Genomic DNA, 13333 nt, shown 5'->3' with positions numbered 1-13333 from the left:
GGTAAGCACTTTGCCTTCCAGGAATAGTACTGCTCTGAGACTCCTCTGTAGACTGACTGGAACGGAGATTAAGCCCAGGGTTCTCTTTGCATTCCATTTAGCAGTTTGCTCATGCTTTTACTACAGATCAGCCTCAAGAATTCTTCTGCCAGCTGAGAATCTGAAATGTTGCCTTGGCTGTAAAACAGTATCTTATTTATTCACATAAATCCCCTCCCCCTCTTGTCCATGATTATTTTCACCCTAAAATGGAAAGAGGGGCAAATTATGTGAGCGTTTGGGTGCTGGACTGCAGCCACCCTTGGCAATCTTCGTTAATCTTTGAGATTCTCACCAGCATTGACTAAAAGAACAGTGACTCACCCAGAGTAACACATAGTCTCTCTTTCCTTTAGAAAAGCAGTTCCTCAAAAGTGCTGCTAAGAAAAACAAAACAAAAAAACTACAGTTCAAGGGAAAGAAAAAAGCGCTAAGAGCAAAAGATGGCTTTAAACAAGCCTAGAAGATTTTGAAGGAGGGGAAGGTGATTATCTACAAGGGATGGAAAAGTGGCTTGTACATTTTCAATTTCCTTTTCAGTTCCAAGTTTGAGACCTAAACATCTTTTGTCTAGGGGAAGTTATGACAGGAGGACGTTAGGTCCCCTTAGCCCCAGCTCACTACTTGAAACTTCCCAGTAGCTCGGGGAGGCTTGCTGCTCAGCAGCCCTGGCCAGAGGGGTGGAAGGGAGACAAACAGCAGGAAGGAATAAAAGTAAGAAGCAGCTGGCACAAATGCGGCCGAGCCCTCCCCTCATTCTAGCCAGTTGTATAGACAGCTGTCTCTTTAATTTAACCCTTAGTCCAACCTCCAAATGACAAAGCTCATTTTACTCATACAAGTCTCTTCTGGTAGAGATGGTGGTTGGTTTAAAACGAGGAAAAACGTAGAGGTAAGGGAGGTTAAGTGGGGAAAACTTGATAAAGACAAAGACGGGAGTTTTTTCCCCCCTCAAAACATGCATGTGGGGAAGAATGCCAAAGGAAGGCTGTGAACGAAGAGACAGAAACCTCTGTTGTCAAAGGCAGTCTGGAGGAGGGAGGACAGGCTTGCACAGGCTTGGGGACAGTTTTGCTTCTACTTCTATTTATATTCTCAAGGCTAATTGTGTAAATGGGAGTTTCTTACTCCAGAATGGCCATTTGTAGCTGCACGTGGGTTTGTTTTTCCACACTATCAGACAGGCAACTCAGCACTACTGTCAGCAGCTCTGATCAATAGAGAGAAGCTTAATTATTCACCAATCTGGAGACTAGGAGTGTAAATGTGCAAACGTTTTCCCCTCAAGTGGCCTTAGAATTGGAATCCTTGGGTGTTCGGGCTGGAAGCAACTTTATAAAGTATGTTCCAGTTAAACCCCGAAGAAGACTGGGGAGGAATTGGAGCCTGGAGAAGGGAAGTGAATTGCCCAGGGTCACACGAGCCATTGAAAGCAGCCTGACCTCTCTCTACTGGCTCCATGTTTCCTGTCTGCTCTCCCACCCCCACCTTCAGAGACCCTCAAATGCATCTGCCTTGGCAAAGTCTGTGTGTTTTCCTCCTGGCTGTTTCAATTGCTATCCCATGACAATGTTGGCAGGCCCGGTGACTGAGCACAGCCTTAATTATGAGAGAGGGAGTGCTTATTCCTGTACTCCTGACCCAGCTGGGAAAGGGCCATCCTGCCATTTGCAGCCTACCTTTGGTTCCAAGGCCCGCAGGACGAGGAGACCGGGGAGCACTGTGCCCCCAAAGGCAACACTGCTGCTGTGAACAGAGGCAACTGCTTAAAAGAGTTTTTTTCTCTTCTGCAGCTTGTAGCCTGAAAGTTTCAGAAGGAGCGGGAGAATCCCCTCCTTCTCCAGCCTTCATTTAAAGAAATGATGCAATTGATATATACACAAAATGCTTAATATATGTAAATCATATTTGTATGTAATTTCTACCTGAAATATACTTAATATATAAATCATGAAGCATAATAATAGAATCAACACCTGTGAGCCCACCATCTGCCTTAACAGAACATTACCAGCGCCACTGCGGCTCCCTGCAGGCTCCTCTGCAGCCCATCACCCTGCCTTTCTCCCAGAGGTACCCACGGTCATGAACTTAAGTCACTCCCTTGCATTTCTTCATCGTCTTCCTACATATACGGGTATCCCTAAGCAACAAACTCTTTAGTTTTGCTTGCTTTCAAACTGTAAATATTGGTATCATGCTAAATTTTTTTGCAATTTGTTTTTGCTCAGAATTGTGCCTGAGAACCTCTCCCATGGTTATCTGCAGTGGTGTTTTATTCCTTTTCATTGCTGCCTAGTATTTCACCGTTAAGTCTACTACAAGAGAGACACACTACTGTTGATGAACATCTGTTGTTTCTAGTTTTTTTTTTTTCCTATTCTAAACATTGCTATAAACTTTCTTTAGAGTACACTTGCCCAAGTTTCTCTAAGGTCTGTTTCTAGGAGTGGAATCAGTCAGTTGTAAAGTACACACATGTTAAAATTTGTTAGATAATGCCAAATTGTTTCCCGAAGAGGTCTTTCAATACACACTCCCACCAGAAGTGTAAGTGTTCCACATCCTCACTAACGGCTCCACATCCTCATTAACACTTAGGATTATTTAACTTACATCATTTTTTGCAATCTGGTGGATCAAAATGGAATTTCATGATGTTCTTTTTTGGTCATTCCTTTTTTTTTTTTTTATTGAAGTATAGTTGACTTACAATGTTGTGTTAATTCCTTGTGGTTTTATTTTGCATTTCCCTGATTACTAATGAGGTTGAGCACCTTTTCATGTCTCTTGGCATTCAGATATCCTCCTCTGTGAAAGGCTTGTTTATATCTTTTGCTCATTTTTCTTCCAGATTTTCTTTCTTATGTATTGGTATATGAAATTTGTATATTTCAAATACTAAGACATTGTCAGTTATATGAGCACTAAATATGGTGTTCCACGTTGTGCCTTTTCACTTTCTGGGGTTTTTTGGTGAAAAGAGGCACTTCATTTTAATGTCACTGAATTTATTACTTTCTCCCTTTATGGTTGGTGCTTTTTGTATTTCTTTAAAGAAATTCTCCCCTATCCCAATATCACAGAAAATTTCTCCTATCATGTTTCTTTGTGACCAAGAGTTTACTGGCATTTGGGGCAGGGCACTTATTCTTTATGTGGGGCTGGCTCTTACATTGCAGGACACTTTAGCATCCCTGGACCCTGGGTACCAAATGCCTTTAGCACTATTCCTGTCATTATAACAATCCCAAACACTCCCATACATTTTCAAATGTTCCCTGGGTGGAGGTACTACCAGTTGAGAACCTCTGAATTATATTTTCTTCTAAAAGTTTAAAGTATTTAGTATACCCAGAATTGATTTTTGTGTTTGATGTGAGATGGGAATCTAATTTTATTACTTCTTTATGGCTAACCAATTTTCCCAACACTAGTTATTATAGAATTAATCATTTCCCCCACTGATCTGCAATGCTACCTGTCATACATCAAATTTTCAAACAGGTATAAGTCTATTTTTGAGTTTTTTATTCTGTTCCATTGGCCTATTTGTCAAACCTCTTTACTTACACTCTTAAGTACTATAGCTGTATGATAAATCTTAATATCTGAGAGAGTAAGTTTTTCTACCTTGTTCTGCAAGAATGCCTTGGCTTTTCTTTGCACTCCCATATAAATTGTAGAACCAACTTGTCACATTCCATGAAAAACCCTATTGGGATTTTGATTGGAATTATACTATGATTGACTCAGGGAAAAGGATATCTTTACAATATTGATTAGCCCTACCTGTACAGAACATGGCTCTCTATTTCAATATAGTTTTATAATTTTCTCCATAGAGGATCTCTGACACATCCTTTGTTAGATTTTCTACATAGATACCTTATATTTTTATTGCTACAGTATCTTTTTAAAAATTGCAGTTTTGATTCTTGTTGTTGGTTTATAGAAATGACTTATCTCCTTATATTCTCTCTTAAATGTATCCCAATCAGACTTTTTCACTTAGTTACATCAAAATTGTTCCTGGCAAAGTCACCCATGACTACACAGCTACTAAGTCCCAATGGTCACATCTCAGTCCTCATCTCATTTGATTTCTCAGCAGCATATGACATAGTTGGTCACTCCCTCCTCCTCAAAACACTTCTTCACTTGGCTTCCAGGACAGCACACACTTTTGATTTTCCTCTTACCTCACTGGTTATTCCCTCTCAGTCTTCTTTGCTGGTTCTTCCTCATTTCCCCAACATTTTAATGTTGGACTGTTCCAGGGGCCAGTCCTTAGACCTCTTCTCTTCACTAGCTATCCACACTCCCTTGGTGATCACATCCATTCTCATGGTTTTAAATTCTATCCATATGCTAACACCCTATTTTGCAATGCTAGTTCAACTCACTCTCTGGAGCTATCATGCGTGTGTGTGTGTGTGCGTGTGTGTATGTGTGTGTGTGTGTGTGTGTGTGTAAGGAAGGAATATATATATTCCTTCCTCCTGCTTGACATCTCCAACTCAACATGTCCAAACTGAACTCTTATTACCCGAAACTGAGCTTCCCACAGTCTCTCTCTCAGTTGCTCACTCCATCATTCCAGTTGCTCAGAGCAAAATCTTTGAGCCCTTGCTTTCTCTCACAGCACTCACAATATGTCAGAAAATCCTCCTCTACCTTCAAAATATATACAGATTCTTATCACTCCGCACAATCTACACTGATACCACACTAGTTCAAACCACCATTATCTCTTTAAGAAACAGCTTTATTGAGATGTAATCTACATACCATACAATTTAACTATTCATAGTATATAATTCAATATATTTTAGTGTATTCATGAGTGGTGTGACCATCACTACAATCTACTTTTATAATATTTTTGTTCCCCCTAAAAGAAAACAGTACTCATTAGCAGTCATTCTCCATCCCCTCACTTCATGTTGCCCTAGGCAACCACTAATCTACTTTTTGTCTCTATACATTTGCCTATTCTGGACATTTCATATGAATGGAATCATAGAATTTGTGGTCTTCAGGTACTTCATTCCTCTTTATTGACAAATAATATTCCATTGTATGACTATACAACATTTTACTTATATATTGATCAGTTGATGGACATCTGGGTTGTCTCTACTTTTTGGGCCAATATGAACAATGCTATGAACATTTGTGTCCAAGTTTTTGTGTGGACATATGTTTTCATTGAGTGTACAGGAGTGGAATTGCTGAGTCATAATGTAACTCTATGTTTTAGCTTTTGAAGAACTACCAGCCTGTCTTCCAAAACAGCTGTACCATTTTACATTCCCACTAGTAGGTAGTGTGTGAGGGTTCCATTTCTCCACATCTTGTTACCACTTATTGTTATCTGTCATTTTGATTCTAGCCATCCTAGTGAGTGGGAAATTGTTATCTCATTGTGTTTTTGATTTACATTTCCATGACGACTAATATTGTTGGACATCTTTTCACGTCCTTGTTGGTTATTTGTATATCTTCTTTGGAGAAATGTTTATTCAGATCCTCTGCCTATTTTTAAATTGTTATTTGTCTTTTATTATTGAGTTGTAAGAGTTCTTTATATATTCTAGATACAAGTCCCATATCAGATATATGATTTGCAAATATTTTCTCTACTTCTATGAGCTGTCTTTCCACTTACTTGAAGATATTGCTAGTAACAGAAAGGAATTTCAATGAATTCCAATGTATGTATTTAATTTTGATGAAGTCCAATTTATCTATTTTTTTCCTTTTGTTGCTTACGTTCTTGGTGTTGTACCTAAGGAACCATTGCCTAATACAAGGTCATGAAGATTTACACCAACGTTTTCTATGAGTTTTATAGTTTCAGCACTACATTTACATCTTTGATGTGTTTTAAGTTTTTTATACATGTTGTTAGGTAGAGGCCCAACTTCATTCTTTTGCATGTAGACAACCATTTCTGAAAAGACTATTCTTTCCCCCACTGGATTTTCTTGGCACCCTTGCCAAAAATCAATTGACCATAAATATGAGGGTTTATTTCTGGACTCTCAATTCTATTCCATTGATCTATATCTCTACCCTTATGTCAATACCACACTGTTTTGATTAGTTTCGCTTTGTAAAAAGTTTTGAAATCTGAAGTAATTATGACCTCATAAAATTGTTAGGAAATGTTCCCTTATTTTCTATTTTTTGGAAGAGTTTGGAAGGATTGCTTTTGATTCTTCTTTAAACATTTGGTAGAATTTACCAGTGAAGCCATCTGGTCCTGGACCTCTCTTTGGTGGGAAGTTTTTGATTACTAATCCAATCTGTTTAATTGATACAGGTCTATGCAGATTTTCTATTTCTTCTTGAATCTTAAGTTTTGGCAGTTTGTACCTTTATAGGAATTTTCCTATTTCATCTACATTATATAATTTGCTGGCATAAAATTATTCATAGTATTCCTCTTATAACCCTTTTTTTTAACATAGTTACAACATTTTTTTCCTGCAGTGAGGACTTTTAAGACCTACTTTCTTAGCAACTTTCAAATATGCAATACAGTGTTATTAATTATAGTCATCATGCTATACTTTACAGCCTCATGACTTATTTTATAACTGGAAATTTGTACTTTTTCACTCTCCTCACCCATTTCATCTATGCCAATCCCCCAGCCCCCTCCTCTGGCAAGCAGCAATTTGTTCTCTGTATCTATGAGCTTGGTTATTTTTTGTTTGTTTTTGTTTTTTAGATTCCACATATGAGATCATGTGATATTTGTCTTTCTATGACTTATTTCACTTAGCACAATGCCCTCCAGGCCCGTCCAGGGTGTCACAAATGGCAAGATTTCCTGCTCTTTATGGTGGAATAGTACTCCATTGTATACACAGTCAGCCCTCTGTATCACTGGGTTCCACATCCACAGATTCAACCAACCATGGCTCAAAAATATTAGAAATATTTTTATTCCATAAAGTTCCAAAAAGCAAAACTTGAATTTGCTGCATGCTAGCAACTATTTACATAGCATTGACACTGTATTAGGTATTACAAGTAATCTAAAAATGATTTAAAGTATACAGGAGGATGTGCATAGGTTATATGCAAATATTATGCCTTTTTATATAAGGGATTTGAGCATTCGTGGATTTTTGTACCTGTGGGGTGTCCTGGAACCAATCCCCTAAGGAGACTGAGGGATGACTGTATATACCACATCTTCATCCACTGATGAACATTTGGGTTGTTTCTATATCTTGGCTATTGTAAATAATGCTGCAGTGAACATGGGGGTGTATATATCTTTCTGAATTAGTGTTTTCATTTTTTTTGGTAAATACCCAGAAGTGGAATTGTTGGATCATATGGTAGCTCTATTTTTAATTTCTTGAGGAATCTCCATTATGGCTTTCCATAATGGCTGCACCAATTTACAATCCAACCAACAGTGTATAAGTGTTCCCCTTTCTCTACATCCTCTCCAACATTAGTTGTTTTGGTAATAGCCATTCTAACAGGTGTGAGGTGTTATCTCATTGTGGTTTTGATTTGCATTTCCCTGATGATTAGTGATGTTGGGCAACTTTTCATGTATCTGTTGGCCATCTGTATGTCTTCTTTGAAAAAATGTCTGTTCAGATCCTCTGCCCATTTTTAAATTGGATTTTATTTTTTTGCTATTGAGTTGTAGTATAATCCTTTTTATTTCTGTAAAATTGGTAGTAATGCTTCCACTTTCATTTCTGATTTAAGTTATTTGAGTCTTACTTCTTTTTTCTTAGTCATTTTAGCTAAAAGCTTGTCAATTTTGTTGACATTTTCAAAAAACAAGTTTTGGTTTCATTGATTTTCTATTTTTTCTTTTTCATGTATTCCCTCTCTAATCTTTGTTATTTCCTTCCTTATCCTTGCTCTGGATTTAGTTAGCTCTTCTTTCTCAGATTTCATAAGATGAAAGGTTGGGTATTGAGTTGAGATCTTTCTTTTTAACATAGGTGTTTATAGCCACAAATTTCCCTCTGAGCACTGCTTTAGCTACATCTCATACATTTTGGTATGTTGTTTCTTCATTTTCCTTCATCACAAATTATTTTCTGTTTTCCTTTGTGGTTTTTTTTAAATATAAAATTTTTCTTTTGGCTGCGTTGGGTCTTCATTGCTGTGCATGGGCTTCCTCTAGTTGCGGGAGCGGGGGCTACTCTTCGATGTAGTGCGCGGGCTTCTCATTGCGGTGGCTTCTCTTGCTGCAGAGCACAGGCTCTAGGCACATGGGCTTCAGTAGTTGTGGTGCGCAGGCTCAGTAGTTGTGGCTCATGGGCTCTAGAGTACAGGCTCAGTAGTTGTGGTGCATGGGCTTAGTTGCTCTGCAGCATGTGGGATCTTCCTGGACCAGGGATTGAACCTGTGTCCCCTGAATTGGCACATGGATTCTCAACCACTGCGCCACCAGGGAAGTCCCTCCCTTGTGGTTTTTTCTATGACCCACTGGTCATTTTAGGAATGTGCTTTTTAATTTCCACATATTTGTGAATTTCTCAAATTTCCCTGTTATTGATTTCTACTTTCATCTCATTGTGGTCAGAAAACATACTTTGTATGATTTCACTCCATCTACGCTCTATGGCCTAGCCTATGGTCTATTCTGGAGACTGTTCCATGTGCATTTGAGAAGAATGTTTATCCTGTTGTTTTCCAGTGTAGTGTTTCATAGATCTATGTCAGGTCTAGTTTAGGTCAAGTCTTCTATTCCCTTGATCTTCTGCCTAGTTGTTCTATCCATTATGGAAAGTGGGCATTGAATTCTCAAACTATTATTGTTTGTCTATTTCTCTCTTCCACTCTGTCCAGTCTGTCAATTATTGTTTCATGTATTTTGGGACTCTGTTGTTAGGTACATATACGTTTATAATTGTATCTTCCTGATGGATTGACCCTTCTATCATTATGAAATGTCCCTATTCATCTCTAGTAAATTTTTTTTGTTATAAAGTCTCTATTTTTTTTCCTTTTTTTTTTTTTTGGCCACATCGTGTGGCATGTGGGATCTTAGTTCCTTGACCAGGGATTGAACCCATGCCCCCTGCAGTGGAAGCATGGAGTCCTAACCACTGGACAGCCAGGGAATTCCCTATAAAGTCTATATTTTGATATTAGTTTAGCCACTCCAGCTTTTTAGGGTTGTTGTTTGCATGGAATATCATTTTTGATCCTTTTACTTTCAACCTATTTGTGCCTTTGGATGAAAAGTGTGCCTCCTGTAGACAGCATATTGTTGGACCTTGTCTTTTTTTAAAATCCAGTCTGATAATATCTTTCTTTTGATTGGATTGTTTAATTCAGTCACATTTATTGTTATTATTTATATGCTTGGATTTACATCACCATTTTGGTTTTTGTTTTCTATATGTCACATGTCTATATTTGTTATCTTACTTAGTATTAGGTGGATATTTTCTCATGTAACATTTTAATTCCTTTAATGAATTTTAAAATTATTTATTTTTGAGTTATTTTCATTGTGGTTTTTCTAGGGCTTATAATATACATCTTATTAGAATCTACTTCAGATTTATACTGACTTAGTTCTAGTGAAATACAGACATTTTATATAGCTTCATTACCTCCCCCTTTTTGATATTATTGTCATACATACATATATATTTATATATGTAATAAATCCAACAATATATGGCTGTAATTATTACTTTATATAATTTTATGTCTTTTAAAACGGCTGAGAGGAGTTCCCTGATGGCCTAGTGGTTAGGATTTGGCCCTTATACTGCAGAGGTCCAGATTTGATCCCTGGTCAGGGAACCATCCCTCATGCTTCACAGTGCAGCCAAAATACAATAAATAAATAAACGAATAAATAAATAAATAAAGACTGAGAATAAATATATATTTATAGTGTTCACTAACATTCTTACTCTTCTGGTTCTTTCCATTTCTTTCTGTGGATTGGAATTACCATTATTGTCATTTCCTTATTTCAGTACAGCTTTCTTCCCATTCCCTTCTGTTGTGCTGTTATTGTCAAATATGTTATGTTTCTATATATTATAGTCCCAATAATACAATCATATTCATATTGCTTTATGTAATTGATTTTTAAATCAGTCAAGAGGGGAAAGGGGAAGAAATATGCAATTACACTGCCTTTTCTAATTACCCACATAATTACCTTCATAAGCATTCCTTGTTTTTCATGTGCATTCAAATTATTGTCTGACATCACGTGCTTCCAGCCTGAAGAACCTCACTTAGTATTTCTTTTAAGAAAGGTATCTGGGCTTCCCTGGTGGCGCAGTGGTTGAGAATCTGCCTGCCAATGCAGGGGACACGGGTTCGAGCCCTGGTCTGGGAAGATCCTACATGCCATGGAGCAACTGGGACCGTGAGCCACAACTACTGAGCCCGCACATCTGGAGCCTGTGCTCCTCAACAAGAGAAGCCGCGATAGTGAGAGGCCCGTGCACAGCGATGAAGAGTGGCTCCCGCTTGCCACAACTAGAGAAAGCCCTCGCACAGAAACAAAGACCCAACACAGCCAAAATAATAAAAATATACATAAAAAAAGGTACCCTATTCCCGTCTTACCCCTAGGTTCTTCATGACCTTTTTTTCCCCTTAGATTCCATATATATGTGTTAGCATACAGTATTTGTTCTTCTCTTTCTGACTTACTTCACTCTGTATGACAGGCTCTAGGTCCATCCACCTCACTAGAGAATGGACTTGAGGATATGGGGAGGGGGAAGGGTAAGCTGTGACAAAGTGAGAGTGGCATGGACATATATACACTACCAAACGTAAGGTAGATAGCTAGTGGGAAGCAGCCGCATGGCACAGGGAGATGAGCTCGGTGCTTTATGACCACCTAGAGGGGTGGGATAGGGAGGGTGGGAGGGAGGGAGATGCAAGAGGGAAGACATATGGGAACATATGTATATGTATAACTGATTCACTTTGTTATAAAGCAGAAACTAACACACCATTGTAAAGCAATTATACTCCAAAATAATAAATAAATAATACACTAAGTCAAAAAAAAAAAGAAAGGTATCCTAGCAATGAATTCTCTGGTTTTTTTTTTCCATCTGCGAATGTCTTTAATTCACCTTCATTTTTGCCAGATATATGATTCTTGGTGTTTTTTTTTTAACTGTCAGTAGTCTGACTATATCATCCTTCTTGACTCCATTGCTTCTGATGGGAAGTCAGCTGTTAATCTTATGGGGGTTCCCCTGTATGTGATGTGTTTTTTTTCTCTTCCTGCTTTCAAGATTTTCTTTTTGTTTTTCAACATTTTACTATGATGATACTGGGTATGATCTCTTTGGGTTTACTTAGAATTAATTGAGTTTCTTGGGTGTGTGAAGTTTTTTTAATCAAATTTGAGAAATTTTGGAATTCCCTGGTGGTCCAGTGTTTAGGACTCTGTGGTTTCACTGCTGGGGCCCAGGTTTGATCCTTGGTCAGGGAACTAAGATCCTGTGAGCCGTGCAGGCAGTGTGGCCAAAATAAGGAAAAAAAAAAAAAAGGAGAAAATAAGAAATTTGAAGAGTTTTCAGCAATCTTTTTGAATATCTTTTTCTGTCCTTTTAATGCTCTCCTCTCTTTTTAGTACTCCAATTATTCATATATTGATGCACTTATTTATATCCCACATTTCGCTGAGGCTCTGTTCATCTTCAGTTTTCCTCTCTGTTCTTCAGATTGCATAATATCTATTGTTATATCCTCAAGTGGACTGATTCTTTCTTCTGCCAACTCAAATCTACTGTAGAGCCCCTTCTAGCAAATTTTTCATTTGTTTCTATACTTTTCAACTCCAGAATATACATTTGGTTCTTTTTTATAATTTCCATTTCTTTCCTTTTTTAAAAAAATAAATTTATTTATTTTATTTTTGGCTGCATTGGGTCTTTGTTACTGTGTGTGGGCTTTCTCTAGCTGCAGTGAGCAGGGGCCACTCTTTGTTGTGGTGCATGGGCTTCTCATTGTGGTGGCTTTTCTTGTTGCAGAGCACAGGCTCTAGGTGCACAGGCTTCAGTAGTTGTGGCTCATGGGTTCTACAGCGCAGGGTCAGTAGTTGTGGTGCATGGGCTTAGTTGCTCCGTGGCACGTGGGATCTTCCTGGACCAGGGCTTGAACCCGTGTCCCCTGCATTGGCAGGCAGATTCTTAACCACTGTGCCACCAGGGAAGCCCTAATTTCGATTTCTTTATTGATAATTTATATTTATTGAGACATTGCCATCACACATTCCTTTACTTCTTTTAAGCAACCTTTAGTTCTTTGAGCATACTTATAACAATCGTTTTGAAATCTCTGTCTGCTACATCCTCCACTTGAGCCTCTTTAAAGAGAGTATTTTTATTGCTTTTCTTTTCTTTTTTTTTCCTTCTGGGTATGGGTCATATTTTCCTGTTTTTTGGAGGAGGGGCAGGAAAAAATTACTTTTCTCATAATTTTTTTGTTGAAATCTGAACATTGTAGACAATATATGGTAGGAACTATGGGATACTGATTCCCCACCCCACCCCAGGCTGGTGGCTTTTAATTTCTTGGTTATTTGTTTGATACCTTGAATGAAAATTGTAAAGTTTATCCTCTCTATAGTATAAAGCTTGATGTCCCTGCTCTGATTTTTTCCCCTTGTTTTAAATTTTTTGCTTGACTACCTAGGGGTTACTCCTGGGTTGGCACAAGCCATTTATTGTCAAGGTTGTGCTTAAGCCTCCCAAGTCAGTTAGATTTTTAACATTTATTGTTGGATATCTTTGTGGTTTGGAGGCTACTATCACAGTTCAGGGTTTATATTGGGTTGGCCAAAAAGTTTTGCCCAGGTTAGAGTGGGAGCTGGGTGGAGGAAAAGAGATCTGGTTTTCTTGACCATGCCTGCTTGGACTTGAGTTTCTGCAACATGGAGCTGGGAGAGATGAAAAATTCCAGCAGCCTGCCCTTCCCTTGGTGAGATCATAACCCCAGACTGGGTACTGCAGGGGGAAGGAACCTCCATCCTCTTGGCTGCATCTGCCCAGAGTAGTGAGTTTGGGGTAGAGATTCTGCAAAGCAGAGGTGAGGTGGGGGGAGTTGTGATAAGGGAGTGAGTCATGGCTCAAATGCCATAGACTCTTGCTATTCTTGGCTTTGGTGATCTTCTCTACTTTGTTTTATATTTTAATAATTTTTGCTTTTGTGTCTATTATTTCCTTCCTTCTGCTTTCTTTGGACTTATTCTATTGTTTATTATCTAACTTCTTAAGTTGAATGCTTAGCTCATTAACTTTCAGCCTTT

The 13333-nt window shown here is 38.3% G+C and overlaps 1 protein-coding gene across 2 annotated transcripts in view; it reads right to left on the bottom strand.

Moving 5' to 3' along the window:
• The window catches only part of HDAC8 (histone deacetylase 8), a 250574-nt gene that overhangs the window by 72051 nt on the left and 165190 nt on the right, over nt 1–13333 (bottom strand). The window lies entirely within an intron of this gene.

Source organism: Globicephala melas, chromosome X (genome assembly GCF_963455315.2).
Source record: "Globicephala melas chromosome X, mGloMel1.2, whole genome shotgun sequence".
Classification (NCBI taxonomy): domain Eukaryota; kingdom Metazoa; phylum Chordata; class Mammalia; order Artiodactyla; family Delphinidae; genus Globicephala; species Globicephala melas.
The sequence above is the reverse complement of the archived record's forward strand: the minus strand, read 5'-3'. Positions and strand labels throughout refer to the sequence as shown.